The sequence below is a fragment of the Microtus pennsylvanicus genome, chromosome 2 (genome assembly GCF_037038515.1).
Source record: "Microtus pennsylvanicus isolate mMicPen1 chromosome 2, mMicPen1.hap1, whole genome shotgun sequence".
NCBI classification, from domain to species: Eukaryota; Metazoa; Chordata; class Mammalia; order Rodentia; family Cricetidae; genus Microtus; species Microtus pennsylvanicus.
The window spans coordinates 3,387,924-3,405,694 of NC_134580.1; positions in this window are offsets into that span (position 1 = coordinate 3,387,924).

A 17,771-nucleotide genomic window follows, 5' to 3' on the forward strand; every position below is an offset into this window, starting at 1 on the left:
CAGTGGGTCCCTTGATGGACAAGATCTGTGACAAAAGGAATCTCCTTGCTAGCCATAGGACAGCCCCACCCAAGAAGAGCTAGTGTTCTGAACCTGCCCAAATAGATCCCAGACTACAGGACTGTCCCAGGTTCCCAGGATCCTCTCAGGTTTAGAGAGACCTCAGGACCCCAGCACTAGCCTTTCAGGGTCTCCTCTGCCTTCCCAGCATCTCCAATGAGCCACCAGTAAACTATGCCCTCAGCACTTGCTTTCACAATTAAGAAAAGTCTCCATGTCATTATTTGGGAGCTGGCTGGTAGACATAAAAAAACACTTCCTTCCTGATAGGAGCCCCTTTTCTGTGCTAGCCCCTTTAGTGGGCTCTTTCCTAGCCTATTCAGGCTGCCAAGAGATCTCACTGCTAAAGCAAGCAAGATGATACCAAGATAAAGACGCTTGCTGTTTAGCAATATGAGTTCAATCCTTGGGACCAATGTAATGGACAGAGAGAAATGACTTCACATAGTTGCCCTTTGGCCTCCACACATACACCTGTAGGCATACTACTCCCCCACCCCAAAATAAGAGAAAAATGAAGAGAGAGAGAGGGAGAGAGAGAGAGAGAGAGAGAGAGAGAGAGAGAGAGAGAGCGCACTGTTTTATATCTTTCTGTAAGACATTCATCACTTTGAAATAAGAAGAAAGGAGGGAAGGAAGGCAAAATTCATAGACAGATGCTTCACCAAAGGGGATATTGGTGAAGTGTTCAGCAACATCAGTCATTGAGACTTGTAGATACCAGCCACAATCAGAAACCATCTCACACATTTAGAAAGGCTGAAATGAAAACAACTGAGCTGTCGGCACCCACGTTTGCCATGGGAAGGCAAAATAGCCCAGTCACTCTGGATGGTTTGGTGGTTTCTCGTCACACAGTTAAATTGCAGTGCCCAGGAATCCCACTTGAGGCACTTCCCTGCACGAAATGACATCTGTGTTCGCAGAAACGCACACAGGGGCCTTCACAGTGCCTTCGTCTGCAGTAGCATGAGCCTAGGACTGCCAGCAACTCCTCTCTGCAGGTGGGTGGCTGAGCAGACGGCAGCGCATCTGCGCAGGGCCCCAGTATAGAAGGGCACCAGTGACAGAGAAGCTGGCCTCCATGCATGAACAAGGTGGTGGCTGTCAGAGGACTAGGAAGTCATCTCAGAAGGTGACCCTCTGCATCATTTTGGTTGGCAGTCTCAGAGAGGCAAACCTAGTCCAGGAGAACAAAGGAGTAGCTGCCAGGCTGGGAAAGCAATGGCAGGGAGGGTTGGATGTGACAGAGGTCTTTGTTGTCCTGACTAGGCTTGCCATGATATATAATAGTACAAGGAAGCCCATCGAACCCCACGTTAGGGTTTGCATGTGAGGTATCCCTCAGGAAGACTCATGTGTTAAAGGTTTGGTCCCCAGTTGGGGGTGCTGTTGAGAACTGGCTGGATCAAAAGGGTACTAACCTAGCAACAGGTTAACCCATCAAAGAACTTGTAATCCAACTTGAGGATAGGTTACCATTACTCCTGTGTCCCTGTGTCCCAAGTCAGGTCCAGCCACCTGTCCTCAGTAGCAAATTAAAAGAGTCAAATTCAAAGTGGAAGGCGGGAAAGGGGATATTTATTGAATGTGACCATATCAGGAAGGGAGACAAAGAACTCCAGGGAACATTCCAAGCCCATCTTCTGGGTCCTGAAGTGAGAACTAAGGACATGCACATCTAAGCAGTCCTGGTCATGGTGTGGTCCTGCCCACTATTGGCCCATCCTTGCCTGGACTTCCATCTTATTCTGTCAGGTGGTCTGAGAAGCTTTTAGAACTCGTAGATCTTTTTCCAGGGAACAAGTTCCCAACCAGCTGCCACTCTTCCCTTCTCAGCAGAGATTCCTGGAGAAAATCCCACCTCTTTAGGGACCCTTCTTTCATTGGCTTGATAGTCAGATTGAGAGACACGAGCATCTCTTCCTAACATCTTCATTTCTAACAAGCTGGCACACACTAATCCCAGCACTTGGGAGACAGAGGCAGAGGCAGGTGGATCTCTATGTGTCAGCCATGGCTATATAGAGAGACCTTGTCTCAAAACAAACAAAACCAGAATATCTTCATTTCTGTCGTGCCAGTGACAAACTGAGAGCTGAATGAACCATTAAAAGGACCATTAGGAGGGCATGTATGTTCCTTGACCCCTTCTATCTGCCTCTATCTGCCTTGCCTGCCACAATCACCACTACCACCACACACCCCACACCACCTCGATGCTCCGCCATGGAAGCAGCACTCACCGAAGCCTCTGTAAGCAAAATCCTTCTTCCCTTAAGTTGTTTTCTAAGGCATTTGGTTACAGCCATAAAAAAAATGTATAACAAGGCCCACAGGGAAATCAAATAGTTTCAACTGCCAGAGTTGCTAGCCTCGGACGAGGGAAGCCCCCAGAGACCTAGGGGGTGCTAAGGGAGTCCTGGGGTTCTAATTGTCCCAGCACCATGGATGCTGACACCACCTGTTCCCTACCATGATGCTCTCAGCTTCCACCTCTGCACCCTCCCCAGGTTACCCTGACTTCTCTATGGTCATGAGACTGGATTTCTTCCCAAGGATTCTGACCTACACATACCTTGAGGTGAGTGAGTGTTGCCAGGCCTCATAGATGAACCTGGCGGGCAGCCAGAGAGTGGGGTTGTAGAACAGCACCTGACTGGAGTTTGAGCCTGGTATTGGCCCCATCTGTTATGCTATGTCTCTCCTCTCCTAGGCCAGTCCTCCACCCGCTATCTACTCTGACCACATCGGGGCACTGTGGATGCTCAGGGTCACTGAGGAAGCATGGGGTCACTGTAGGAGGTCACGGAGGGTTGAGGAAGGGCCAGTGAGAATGGTAGAAGCTGGAAACCAAGGCAGGAGTCCCTCTGTCATTGGTCACTGGAGGTGGCTTTTTTTTTTCATGTGCAGCTGTCTGGCAGGGGCCATGTGTAAAGGGCTAACTAGGTTGTCCTAAAATCCCTCAGGTGCTACAGTTGAAGACTTGCTAATTACTTAAATGACACTTCAGCGCCACCATTTGTGGCCAGTGAGTGTGAATGGCCCTGCTACTTCCAGGCATCTGGGACAGCACCCAGGGATCTAGGGCGAGACAGAGGGCAGGAGTGTGCAATGTGGGTGACCACAGACTGGGGGTGGGAGGAGCTGTTCTTGTCCCTTCCTGTCAGCTTCATGGTCACTTGGCAGGCAGCTGGTCCGTCCTGCATGGTTTGTGCACCCTGCCTGCTGTAGGCCACTGTCCCTTCCTCTAAACAATCTGCCTTGTACCACAATTGAAGGACAGCCACTGACAGATCTGCTAGTCACAGCCTGGGCCAAATGCAGGGTTTTTTTTTTTTCATTCAGGCACTCCCTGCCTGCTGCTCCCATACAGAGCAGTTGCCCTGACCATGAATGTCCACAGAAACCCCTCAGGCACTCCCTGCCTGCTGCTCCCATACAGAGCAGTTGCCCTGACCATGAATGTCCACAGAAACCCCGAGATCCACAGTGACCCTGAGCATCTATTGTGACACTGACCTCCTAAATGACTTCAACCTCAAGTGTCTGCAGTGACCCCAAGCATCCTTGGCAACCCCAAATGTCTGTAGCAACCCAAACACCCATGGTGACCTTGAGCTCCTTCAGTGCTCCTGAGTGTCCATCTTCACTGACCCCAAGCATCCACAGTGACTATTAGCATCCTCAGCCTGAGTCCCGCATCCTCATGTCCCTGGGACCCTCACTGCCCTCTGCCCTGCATCCAGTCTTATTTCTACCTCCACGGACTGGGTTGATGGAGATAAAAGGTGTTCGGGTCACCCCAGAATCTGCCACTCTTAGCAGATACTAGTAAGGGTGCCAAGACCCAACTGCAAACTGAAGCTCTTCACTAAAGCCTCCCTGTGTACAGCAAGAACTGTTCCAACTTACTCCCTGAAGGCCCTCCTTGTCAGAGACAGAACTTGGGTAAGAAATCTAGAATGAATCCATTGCCTCCCAGCCTGCCTTATGGCTGACCAGTGAAAATGGGAGGTAAACTTCAAAAGCAGTATGAGCCTTTTCTTGTCCCTGCTGCTTCCTGATGGTCAGAGGAGACACAGGACAGCTGGAGCTCCAGAAGTCTTGGTAAGCCATGAGGCACGAGACACAGGATGAGTAAAGGCCATGGAAGCCAAGGTCACTGAAGTCAGTCTGCTCCAGGAAGGGCGCCATCATGAAAACAAGTCAAACCATGAGGATGATGTGGAACCAGGAGAGCCACCAAGCAAGTCAGAGATCCAGCACTCATGGCCTGAAGTCTCTGTTTTCTCTGCCTGTCTGCTCCCTTGCTGGTGAGCCCCCTTGAGCTGGGTTTCCCGTCACAGGCTAAAAACACACGTGCCTTGCTCTGTGGTCCTGTCATCATGGAGGGACCTGAGGAGGGAAAGGAGCCTTGACACACAGGGTTGACTTTCTACAGAGGAGAAATGCCAGGTGGATGGCAGCGGGGGGCTCCATGCAGTGGGGCAAGGCTTGGCCAGGCAGATCCTGGGCATGTCCCCAGTCCCAGTGGGGTCTAGTGTGACTGTACAGCCTGAAACAGAGCTGAGCACCTGGCAGCCCCAGGGTCCAAGCCAGGGCACCTTGCTCATCCCATTTGGCTCAATTTAATATCCTCAGGTAGCAGCTGGCTTGCTCCCGCCGCCCTGGAGCTGTGAGTGACACAGTATGGCCCTTTTATGTCTTAGGACTGCTACTTCTGTCTCCAGCTTCTCTGGATATACACATGCTAAGCTCACACAAAAAGGGTACACAGAACCATGGCACATAATACATATCAATGAGTATGCATATGACCCCATGTATACACTATATGCATGCCGTGTGTTTATACATGTGTGGTATGCACAGACACACACACATTGATGTGTGTGTGTAGATAAAAGAGTGCATGTACATTCATGAGTAGCACTTCACAGGTTTGTACATAGTTGTGGATGTGCATACATTGAGCCTACATTTAAATGTGGTGCACATACACAGGGTACATATGAAGCCACATAGCAGAGCACCCCTCAAATTCATCAGGAATTTAAGCCCTGGGGCATGAGATGGAGACAGACTAACTGAGATGGAAGCTAAGGCCATCGGCAACAGTTGTGGTTCCTGCCTTGAGCTCCAGCTACTATATACCATCTCAGCTTTTCTCCTGCCTCCCTCTCAGGCTTTAGGAAGACCAGAGGTCACTTGGGGTAGATGAGGGTAAGTGGGTGTGTGTCCTCAGTTCACAGTGCTGCCCAGCCCATATCCCATCCACTCCTGAGGAGCTGCCCTACTCTGATGTCTGAGTCTGACCCAAGACATCCAGAGCCCCTGAGTGGATGTGTATAGAGTGGGATGGACTACAGGCATTCCTGAGATCTTGCATTAGCCTAACTCTCTTGTCAACGTCCTAAAGATTCTGGTATGAAAGAAATCAGTTGGGTCCTTCCAGAGCCCAAGGAGACCTCAGGCCCAGTGTGGGTCTCTGTGAAAAGACCTCTCTAACAAAACTCAGACCATCTTTGACAGGTCATTTCCCAGCAATCCTACTACTCAGGTCACCTGACACTCCAAGGGACAACAGCGCTGGGTCAGGGGCGAGGGTTAAATCAAGCAGCCTCAGTTCAGTCTAAGAGAACAGCAAACTCAGGTTCCCATGGCTGCCCTTCCTTCACAACCAAGAACAGGGGAAGGGGATGGGTGGATTCACCTCTTGTTCTGTTCCTTTCTTTAGGGACAGTGGCTTTCCCCACCTTCTAAGGGTTGGGGAGCTGCTATTCTTCACGCCATCTAAATCTGGGACCCACAGGTCTCCACCATCACAGGCACTAAAGAGGTCAGCCCAGGGGGCTGAGTTATACAAGCTGAGCCCCAATTCCTGACCCACATCTCCTGCCTGTCCCTTCTGGCTTCATACAGGGTATGATGCTGGGTTGCAGGGCATGTGTGGGCGTGTGAGACTGTGTCTTTGTCCCCAGGGGCACGCATGCCCTGACATGCTGTCCTTACAGACTTTATCCTTTCATACCAGGCCCTTGGTGCTCTGGGAACAACACAGTTGTTTTCCCCAACATCCTCCTTTGTCCTATACAACATCCCAAAGTCCTATACAACCCTCCATACCACCTCCCAAATGAGTCAGCCCGCCACATCCCCACCACCCACAGATCCTTGGATTCATCCCTAAATGTGACTTTTTGACTGAGAGTGAGACCTTGGGGGAAGAGATCCTCAGAGGATTGCGTGAGCTCTGACATTGAAAGGTTACCACTGGAACTGGCTGGACAGCACAGCATAGTGGCTCTTCCCATGGCTATGCGCCTTGGATACGTGTCTGTGCCTGTCACTGTAGGTCCCTCACTGTGGCTGGGCACTTCCCAACAGCCCAGCCACCTCCCTTTTCTAATTGTCTAGCTCTAGTACCAGCTAGAATCAGGGAACACCAGCACTGAAGAAGTCTTTCTCTTCTCCTCCAGCACCGCAGCAGACCACTGGCTGTAGCATGGTCTCCCCTCCTCTGTGTCTCCCTCTTGGCCTCCATGAGCATCATCAGCCACCACATCCATCCTTGGCCTTGAGCTCACCTGCCTGCAGCTAGCCTTGAAGTTCTTGGGGCCTGTGATGACCCTATCTAGGTGGGACTTGGCCTCCCAGCTCCAGGGCTGCAGGTGGAGATGCACAGGTTGGCTCTACAGCAGCTAGCTCCCCCTTGCTCATTCGCTAAATAAACAGTAATAGGAGATCCTTAGGCTTGCTGGGTTGGGCTTTGTGGACTGTTTATATTTTTTTCCTCTTTGCTTTTAATTTCTTTTTTCCCCCTCCCTCTAAATTGCGTGGTGTGGGGAATTTATAATTCGCCCCCCTCGCTCCCATTCCAGCTCTCTTCTGCTGCTAATTATCTAATTTGTAATATTCCATCTATCCTCCCTTTCATCTCTCTCCAAACACCCCGACCTGTTCAGATAAATATGTATTTTTAATTTCAAGGCGCCTAATTCAATCTGACAGACAGCAAACCTCACTCTCCAATGGGCCCCTCTACGTATAAGTTGCAGCCCCCATCTCCAGGCCCACTCTCCTGCTGTTCTGCCAATGGAGACAAGCAGAGAAAAGTCTGAGATCATGGGCCTGAAGCAGATGGTTTCTGGCCTGAGCCCTGGGCCCCAGCTGGTCTGTTCTTTCCTTCCTTCTTGTATCCAGGTTCCGGTTTGGGGAGGCAAAAAGCACCTTCTGTGAATGTACCAAAGCACTGTAATAGAGTAGACCAGACTCAGACTATTTAGATAATAGAATGTTCTCCTAACTGTCTTCCCACCACTCCTGGTTTCCTCTGCAGGGTGGACCCAGGGGACTGTTCCTCATACTATCTCAGAGCTTACTTCTGACAGTCATACCCTCCCTAGAGACCATGCCCTTCATGCCACACACACACACACAGAGAGAGAGAGAGAGAGAGAGAGAGAGAGAGAGAGAGAGAGAGAGAGAGAGAGAGAGAGAGAGATCCATCCTCGGACATGATGTAAGCTCCAATACACAAGCTGGAGAATTGAAGTTCCCGGCCTGCCTCCCAGCCACCCAGCTGTCACCTGATCAAGTCTGGCTTGAGGGGGCTTCTCTAGAGGAGACCTCAGACTCCACCTGCCACACACCTGAATCCACCTTACCTAATGGATGACATAAACCCCCAACTAAGTGAGGGCTCACCTTGAAGAGAAGTCTCTGATGATTGGGCTTTGCATTCCTGAGCTCCTCATTTGGCCAGTTCATTTTCCTCCTCTGGGTATGTCTGGCCAAGTGAGAGCTACTCTGGAAGTTCAGAAATGAGGCATGGAAGATGGCAGTCATCCAACATCTCCAAGTCCCAAGGGCTTGGTCTGGGGAGCATGGGAGCATCCTTCTCTCTGAATGAACAGGGCTACAGTCTCAATTGATGTACATCGGTACATCTTACATCAGGCTACACCTATGCCAGGCCCTGACCTCCACTTTTTCCTTCACAGCATGGACATTAGGGTCTGCTTACCTGACCCTGCTCCCCCCTCAGCTTCTGAGACCAGTAGGAATATCAGATGAGCATAAACAGATAAAAAGGGCAGCAAGGTGCATGTCCACACCCTCTGGCAGGATTATCTAAAAGAATACAGCAATTGCCAGACGTGGAATGCTACTCACATGCCCTCCTGATAGAGTGTCGGCAATCTCCACAAATTCAAGGGGCACAAACCCTTACACCCAACACTTTTGGGTGCCAAAGAATCCCAGTGTGAATGAGGGGTGGGTGAGGGTGTGGTACTGTGAGCTCTAGGGAGAGAAGCAGATGTGGAACTTGGCGACAGAGATTCATCCATCCTTAATGCACCATATATGATCATGGACTATGTTTGTGGGGGAACTGGTGGTGTTGAATGTGTAAGAATGGCATTCAGGGACTGAGCTGGGTGAACGGATTGGCATGCTTTCTCACAGTGGAGTACAATTTGGCCACAAGAATGAATAAGCATAGAGCCATAACTTTGTTGGGAATATATCTTCCTATAAAGCAGATACTACAAAAGGGCCAGGTGGAAAGAATGTGATCTTGATGCCTATGACCGTGATTCTTAGGAACCTGAGAGCTCATCCTTGTGCTATACATACCAAGATGCAGCTTAAGGAAGATGCAAAGAAGGAGACAAGGAATGTTCCAGAGCCTTAGTCAAGGAGACAGGAAGAGAGACTTGAACGCCTTAAACCCTTAGACTGGAATGAAAAGTGGGAGGTGGGCTGTGCAACTCACTTGTTTTTCCATGGAGTTGAAATACTATGTGAGCTTCAAAAGATAGTTTGTACTCAGTGGTCTAGAATTGTGAGAATTTCCTACCTGGGGAGACAAATGTCTACTCCCTCCTTATAAGGCTCCAACAACAAACCGAAATACAGTTCCATCCAAATTTACCCTTGAGTTTATTGGAATTTCTTACAGAGTGTGGGTGAGAGGATGCTTGCAGATGCATGGGTGATACTAAAGCAGGCACACTGTAAAGTCTTCACCCGGCATGGATGATGGGTACCCATAGCCACATAGATGGAACCCCTTCTCAATTCCCTAGCTTATGGACTCGAAAATCTCTGCAGATTCAGGCCACCAGCAGTTAGGGAAGAACTGCATGAAAACAGCTCAGAACAACTGGAACTTGAGGTGAGGGTCCAATGCACCTGCTTTCTTCTGTGAGGGAATGTTAGCAGTCAGTAAGCCGGGTGGGAATAGACCCTTGGCAAGCAGGCACATCTTTACAAACGGGTGAAGATGGTGGCTGTTTCGACTAAAGGACTGCATTCTGCAGCACCCAGCACACTCCTGACACACTCCTGAGCTTTGGCAGGTGGGTATATGCCCTGAAGAAGAAGATGTTTCTGGAATCCTAAGGTGTCTTGCCACCTAAAAATGGGAAATCTAGAAGCACATCTTCCTGGGCTTGGTGTGAAGGACTCATAAGTTGGTACACAGGGATGTCCTCTTTCTCCATCACAGCCCCTTGAAAGGACAACAACTTTAACAACCTTGTCTCCCTCCATGAGCTGCCTGCTTACAGAAGAATTTGGGACCTCAATCTCAACAAGACCCTGCTGAATCCAAGAACAGGTCTCTCGGTCTCTCTCTCTCTCTCTCTCTCTCTCTCTCTCTCTCTCTCTCTCTCCAGCTTTCTCTCCTTCCCTCCTTCCCTCCCTCCTTCGCGGAGTCATAGGCTAAGGCAGCACCCATCTGGATCCTTCAGATATGCAAAGCGTTCAAGACATGTGAGATATTGTGGGTGGGCAGGACCCTGAAGGGCAGGGATTCAGTATGATCCAGACCATCCTCTCACCTTCATGCCTGTTCACGTGCATACATGAATGCATGTGTGAGCTGTGTGCACCTTTGCCTGTTCGTATACATGTGCATCCTTCTCTAGGCTGTGGAGTTTCAGTTCAGAATGAGCCAAGTACAGGCAGATGTCCAGAGGCTCTGAGGACCCACGGAACACAGCTCAGCTGCTTGGGCTCAGTTTTAGTTAAGGACAGAGGAGAAGAAAGGACCCGGCTCTGTGTCATTGCTGAAGAGTGGTGGCTGCAGAACAGTGGAGGACCATGAGGGCTTGGGTTGGCATGACTAACCCCTGCCTGGTTCCATCTGTTCTCATCCATGTGTCAACTACTCTACGGTTGTTGAATCAGATGACCTTGGACCCAGATATCAAGGGCTGTGATAAATGCAGAAGTAAGGGCATTCCTGTTCAACTAGGGGTCTACCAAGGGTCATGTGAGATTAGCACTGAGCACTGGCCACCAGACTGGGAAGAATATGCTGAGGTGGCCACAAGTAGAATGACAAAGGCATATAGGAGAGCATCAGACTCCCTGTCTGAGCTCCCTGGGTCACACAAAGTAGGGAGGGCCATTGTTTTTTAACATTTTCGAAACCAATGTCATCACCCCCCACTACTCTCACCAGCACCACTATTACTGTGACTGTCCCTACCATCCATCACCACCATCATCACCACTACCATCAGAACCAAACTATCTCTGTGATCACCACACTGTTACCATGACTACCACTATAATCACTACCATCATCACCATCACCACTACAATCAAAACCACACTATCAATCACTGTGATCACCACACTGTCACCATGATTACCACTATCACCACAAACACCACCAACAACAGCAACAACAATACCACCTCCACCACCGTGTTCCCCAGAAAACTATGAGCAGAGAACTATATAGACCTTCTGGGGTCTGTATGGCCTACTTGGCAGCTTGGTCTAGAAGGACACGAGAGGGTTGCCAGGCTAGCTGATTCTCGCGTGACCTTGAACACTGCTTTGCTATTTCTGAACCTCAATTTTCCCACTTTTAATAGGAAATTATTCTTCCTGACCTCCCTATTTTCCATGTTGTTCTGAGAGTGGAAATAACTAGAATTGTCTGAATGTGTTCTGTGAGCTCTAACGTGGCACACAAATGCTCCATATTTTCACCCTCCCAGGGAGGGCCTTCCCCAGCCACACCTTTCCCCAGCCCCTTGTAGCAGCCACTCGCTTGTCTGTCGTAGGAGCTGTGGTTCCAGGAATCAAATTCAGAAGCGGAAAGATTGATTCTGCCTTTGACTGGAATGCAAACAGTATGCAAATGAAGGTGCAAACTCTCTGCAGTCCTTTGGGAGACCAGCGTGGTCTTCTGGCATTGGCTGTGCTGCCTCTGGTAGAATGTCTGTGAGGAACTGAGTTGGAGAAGTTGTAGGAGGAAGGAAAGGGCTTTGAAACCGTGGTACTTAGCTCATCAGCTGTCTTCACAGATGTCCAAGCTGCTCTTCATTGTCTCCAGTGCCCTCCTCCTCTTCTTCTTTCTTCCCACCTCTCTCCTCACCCAACCCTGTCCATTTTCTGCCCTCTTCCATCTCCAACCCTTGCCAATGTCCTGAAAGGTCTTGCATTTTCTATGCCAGTGGGAGCTCTGACGTGGGGGAAACTGAGGTGATGTCATCCCATCATTCCACTCACAGTCCCACCCACAACCCCACCTCCAACTCTAAACTCATGTGGAGATATAGAGGCCAAGACCGCATGCCTCAGAGGGAAAAGGAGCCTTCCTCCCAAGGCATGGGGGCACAGGGAGACGGTGACTTGCCCTGGAAGAACACATGGTGGGGAAGACACTTTAGCTGGGTTGGGCCTGGTGGCTGGTGCCTCTCTGGAGCCTGCCCTTCCTCACAGCATGCGTAGCTTAGGACAGGACGTCTTTCAGATTTATTTCTTCTTTTTCTCCTTTTTAAAAACAAAATCTCTATGTGCCCAGGTCTTGATCTTATGATCCTCCTTCCCCAGTCTCACAAATACTGGGTTTACAGGTCTGTGCCAGCATACCTAGATCCTGTATGTATGTATGTATGTATATATGTATGTGTATATATATACACACACATATATGAACACACACTATATATAGGGTGTGTGTTTATGTATGTGTGTTTATATGTATATATACATAATATGTATGTGTGTTTGTGTGTGTGTGTGGGTGGGTGGGTGGGTGGGTGGGTGTGCGGAGCCTGTGAATGCTAGAAGAGAACCTTGAATCCAGTGGGATTAGAATCGCAAGTAGTTGTGAGCTTCTTGACATAGACTCTACAAAAGCAAGAAGCACTCTTAACTGCCGAGCTATTTCCCCAGCCCCTTGTGTTTTGCTTTGTTTTGTTTTTAATAGATCTTTTTCTAGAGTAATTATAACTTCCAGCAATTTTGGCCTGGCAGGACAGGGTCCCTCCTGCTCCCTTTGTCCCTTGTCCTTTAACTTTCCCTACTTTTTAAAATTATGTTCTCTCATTTAAAAATATTTATTATTTAATTTTATTTGTATGTGTGTGTACCTGAGTGCCCTATGTGTGTGCAATACCCACAGAGCCAGAAGAGTGTCACGGCCACCCTCATTCCGCAAGGATGGCGCGACCACCGGAGCTCTTCTCACTGCAGTTTTATTCCAGGACCTTTATTCACTGCAATCTATCTCCTTCTCCTTCTCTTTCTCTCTCTCCCCTCTTTCCTCTTTCTTCTTTTCTCCTCTTTTTCTGGGCAAACCTCTCTTTTCCTCTCTCCTTCCTTCTTTTTTCCTCTCTTTTTTTCCTCTCTCTCCCTCGGGCAAACCTCTCCCAGCCCTTAAGTAGGCACGGGCTGCCAATCCCGGATTGCTAGGTGGGCACTGCCCATAGGCCCACGCATATGCAAACAGCTGATGATCATTGCGTGATCAGGCATAGGTCAGGCCTTAGCCATCTCAGGAGTTGATTATACGTCTCCATCAGGTGTGATACCACGCAGCTCGCTACAGAAGAGGACCTTGCATCCCCTGGAACTAAAGTTCAAAGTGGTTGTAAGTTGCTATGTGGGTGCTGGGAGTCGAACCTGAGTTTTCTGTAACAGCAGTAAGTGCCTTAGCTGCTGAGCCATTCTCTCCAGCCCCAATTTCCTCTATTATTTATATCTTGTATTTGTGCAGTTCATCCAATATGATTCGCCATGAATACACGAATCAGGGTTCACAGTGGATACTGGGCCTCCTAGGTCTGGACACATAGACAAGGACTTCTTGTCTATTATAATGTCACATGGAACAGTCTCAGTAGCCTGTTGTGATCCCCTAGTCATCCCTTCCTGCCCCAGCCCCTGGCAGTGACTGATCTTTGCATTGCTCCATAGTTTTCCCTTTTCCATAACACTGAAGGGTTAAGACGGCACCATCGGAAACCTTTCTATCAGCTTCCTTCACTTGGCATTTGCATGTAAGGTTCCTTCAGGTCTTATGGCTTCGCAGGCACTTCTCGGTGCTGAATACTATCCCATTATCCCCATCAGCAGCATCTGCTCACTTCCCTACCGCAGGACCTCTTGGTAGCTTCTGAGTTTGAACCATTATGGTTAAAGCTGCTATAAACATCTGTGTCCAGGTCAATGTGAATGTAAGTTTCCAAGTCCTGTGGTATATACCAAGGAGCATGGTCACTGGGTAGTAAGGAGGTTCAGCTCTGTAGCAAACTGCCAGGTCTTCCTAGTAATTTTTTCCCTCTGCAGTCATCACATCCTGGGCAACACTCAGCAGCGGTGTTCCGGAAGGCGGACCTTCTCACAGGTTCACATCTTTCCTTCAGTCCTTTAGCTTGCATTTCCCAAGGACACTGACTGGACACAGACTTTCCCACCCCTTTTCAAGGCCAGGTCTCCTAAGTACCTTCCACTGTTTTGCAACTTTCTGGGTAGACCAGGCTGCTCTTAGAACTCATGGTGATCCTCCTGCCTCTCCCTTCTTAGTGTTGGGCTGCATTATGTCCAGCTGACATCTGCTTCTGTTGTTGTTGCTTTAGTGGTTTTTCCTTGTTGTTTTTTGGATGTGTGTTGCTGCTTTGACTGTTTTTTGTTGGGTTTTTTTTTTTTTGCTTATTTTCCAGCTGTATGCTTTTTTTTTTCAATCTCTGAAATCTTGCTCGTTCTTAAATTATTTTCTTACTCTTGAGTGTAAGAGGTGGCTATGTCATCCTTATGTCCCCAGCAGATCTTATCAAAGATGTCTTCCCCCCCTCCTGAGTCTGTGACTTCCTTCATTCTCTCTTAACCCTGTGGCTTTGGCAAAACAGTTTTAATTTTTTTTAATTTATTTTATTTGATTATTCTGGGTTACATAAGACCATTTTCATGCAACCATATAATAAACTCTGAGCTTATTCCCCCGGTAGCCTGGTACCCTCCCCTGTGTACACCTCCTCCTTCCCTTTAGGACTTTTTGTTCCCAAGACAATTTTGCTTCTACCTCCCTGTGCCATCTATACGTACACAACTTTTCTGAATTTATAAAGTCTAAGACCCACGGATGAGAGACGCACAGTTGCCTGAAACCGACTTCCTTCATTTGTTATTGCTGGCTCCAGCGGCTTCTAGTTTCCTACAAACAGCATAGCTTCCTTCTTCTCTGTGGCTGAAAGGAAGTTCCTCGTGTGTGTGGATCACATTTTCACTCCACTCCTCTGCCGACGGACAGCGAGGCCGGTTCTGTAACTTGGCTGTTGTGGTTATTGCTACAATCAACACTGACATGCAAGTGTCTCTCTGACATGTTGCCTTGGAGCCCTTTGGGCAGATGCCCAGGAGTGGTGTCCCTGAGTCACACAGTAGATCTACTTTTAGTTCGTTTAGGAAGCCCCAAGCTGATCCCCATAGTGGCTGGGCTATATTTGCCTTCCTGCCAGCCATATATAGGGGTTTCCTTTTGCTCAAATCTGTGCCAGCATTTGTTGTTATTGTTTTTTTTTTTTTTTTTTGGTGCCTGCCATTCTGACCGGAGTAAGAGTAACTCTCAATGTAGGGTTTTTTGTTTGTTTGTTTGCTTGCTTGCTTTTTGTTGTTGTTTGGCTTGGTTTTTGTTTGTTTGTTTGTTTTCTAGATAGGGTTTCTTCTCTGTATAACCCTGGCTGTCCTGGAACTCACTCTGTAGACCAAGCTGACCTCAAACTCACAGAGATCCACCTCCCTCTATTTCCCAAGTGCTGGGATTAAAGGTGTGTGCCACCACCGCCTGGCTGAATTTCATCTTTTGAGAACCATCTTATCTCATTAAAATGTCTATTGCTTGGATTTTCGATGCTTGGGTTTTTTAGTCCTTTGTCTATTCTACATATTAATCCTCAGGCAGATGCATAACTAGCAAAGGTTTTCTCCCACCTTGTAGATTGTTTCCTTACTTCTTTTGCTGTGTAGCACTGTTTTAAGATCACGAGGTTCCATTTGTCAGTTGATGGCACTACGTGACTAGCTGGACTCCTGTTTAAAAAGTGCTGTTTCCACATGGGAGCTCACATTTTCACCTGGCTGCTCCAAGGGCTCTGTTTCTATTTGCTTGTTTTTTATTTCATCTTGTTTTTGAGACAGGGTCTCTCTTTGTAGCCCTGGCTGTTCTGGAACTCAGTCTGTGGACCAGCTTAGCCTCGAACTCACAGTGTCCCACCTGCCTCCTGAATGCTAGGTGGATTAAAGGTGTGCACCACCATGCCTGCTATGTGCTAGGGGCTCTGAACGTCAGTGCTTCAGTACGTGAGCGAAACTACAGTGCCCAGGTCATTATTACAGTGCCCCCCATGGACATATGTGTTGGTGGCTTCAGAGACATGACTGGATAGCGAGGATTCTGACGTCATCCGTGGGATAATCACTGATGGTACCTTGGATGCTTTGTCACTGTGGCAAGATACCTGACACTCAGAGAGAAGCAAATTTATTCTGGCTCATAGCTCATACCATCGTGCTGTGGAGGCCATGGTGGAGCCGAGCAGCCTACATCATTCTGGCCAGGAAGCACCGACAGAGAACCACCAATATACTGAGTGCACTCAGCTAATCTCTGAGGCACCTCTCATTCCAAACAAACCGAAGATTGCTGTTCACCATCACAGCTTGGTTGGCAATCAAACAGGCTCCTGGAAGTGGTAGAAGCTGCAGGTGGTGGAGCCTAGGTAGACCCGTGTCCCTGAATTAAATGCATGTGTGCCTTGGCATGGTTCTTGGGGTTTTTTCTGCTTTCTGTTGCTACCAGAGGAACAGCTTCCCTACAGTGCCTGTTCTGCCTCACCTTGCATCACAGGTCTGGAACTGGCCAGCCAGGGACTGGAATCTCTGAAATTGTAAGCTACACTAATCTCTCTTGCTTCAAGTTGGGTTCTCTCGGGCACTCTCACATGGAAACACCAAGTTGGCAAACACTGGTCACCTCTGCCTATGGGAGCAGTGTCAGTATCATTTTTGAAAGACTCAGTCTTCTAAATTTTAGACACCCAAACTTCTGGCAGCCTAGTCCTACTGTCAACCACCGTCTTGCCTAGAGTGGGGAGGTGTTTCTGGGCCCTCTGGCCTCCTGAAACGAGGGGCATCTAATACCTGATTGATTTTTGCACCTCAATGCTCACCTAGGCATGAACTATGCTTGGTCCAGCCAAAGGAGTGACTCTCTCAGGAGATAGGCCACCTGCGGTCATGTGTCCACTTCCGACCAATGAGATTGTTAGGTAGAAAGCCCCATGTCAATCACTGGGATCTCATACTCACACTCTGGGGACTCAAACCAGAGAACCTCATGGCCTCACAGTTCTGGGGGTTGGAAGTTCAGGGTGAGGAGGCCAAGATGACTGGTGGGCTGTAGGGAAGAGTCTTGTTTATACACGTCTCCCTCCTGCTGGTCTTTCGTGGGGCTCAGTTGCAGGCATCCCAGTTCAGCATCTGCTCACCGCCCTTCCAGAGCCTGCCCTGTTTCCCTGCTTCAGTGAAAACTCATCTCACTACCTCATCCTGAGGTAAAGTCATGTCCTTGGGGACCTCGGCATGTGAAGTTCAGCCCAACACCTCTCCACCCTGGCCTGTCCTTCCAGGCTCTACACTCCTCTGGTTCTGGCTCTGACTCTGGCTCGGGCTCACCCTCCATCTCCCTTTTCTGCCCTAGAGGTGGGGGTGGAAAGGTCAGATGCTACCACCACACAACTACCCAGACAAAAGTGCAATGCTGTGGAAGAGAAGAGGTCTGGGGATGGAGAGACCCCACAGGGAGTCACTAGGGTTCCCTGGTTCTTTGTGTTTCACTTAGAAAAGTCAGTTCTTTGAGTCTTAGCTCCCCACCCCGACCCTACATCTACTAAATGTAAGAGGACAGAGGGTCGCCAGCAAGGGAAAGGATATGAGTCTGTGGGTTGTGGCCCTCATAGGGGACCTCACCAAGCCATGCCTTTGCAGGGAGGTGTCCCAGTTGTGCCAGACCTCTAATGGGTGTCCCTGCAGGTATGGTCACACACACTACTATAAGGCCAATTTGAGGAGAGGTCTCCCTGTTAAATGTGGGGGGGGGGGAGAAGAATGTGTAGGGCAAGCAGAGGTTCATGGTTCAACCCAGTACCTAAAGCTATTGCCCCCAACCTACCCTCAATTTCCTATTTCTAACAGAAACAAAGAGACCCTATGTGGGTGCTATCTATATATGGTGGGGTCTCAGTGTCAGGATCATTAGTACATTGAGGACCTAGGCTGCCTCAACCCAGGCCAGCAGGAGGAGGGTAGATGGGAATGGCTAACCACAGGTCCGCTGAAGAAAAGGACTTCCCGTGAGTGCTGAGGTCAAGGGGGCACTTCTCTGGACCCAGGCACTGCAG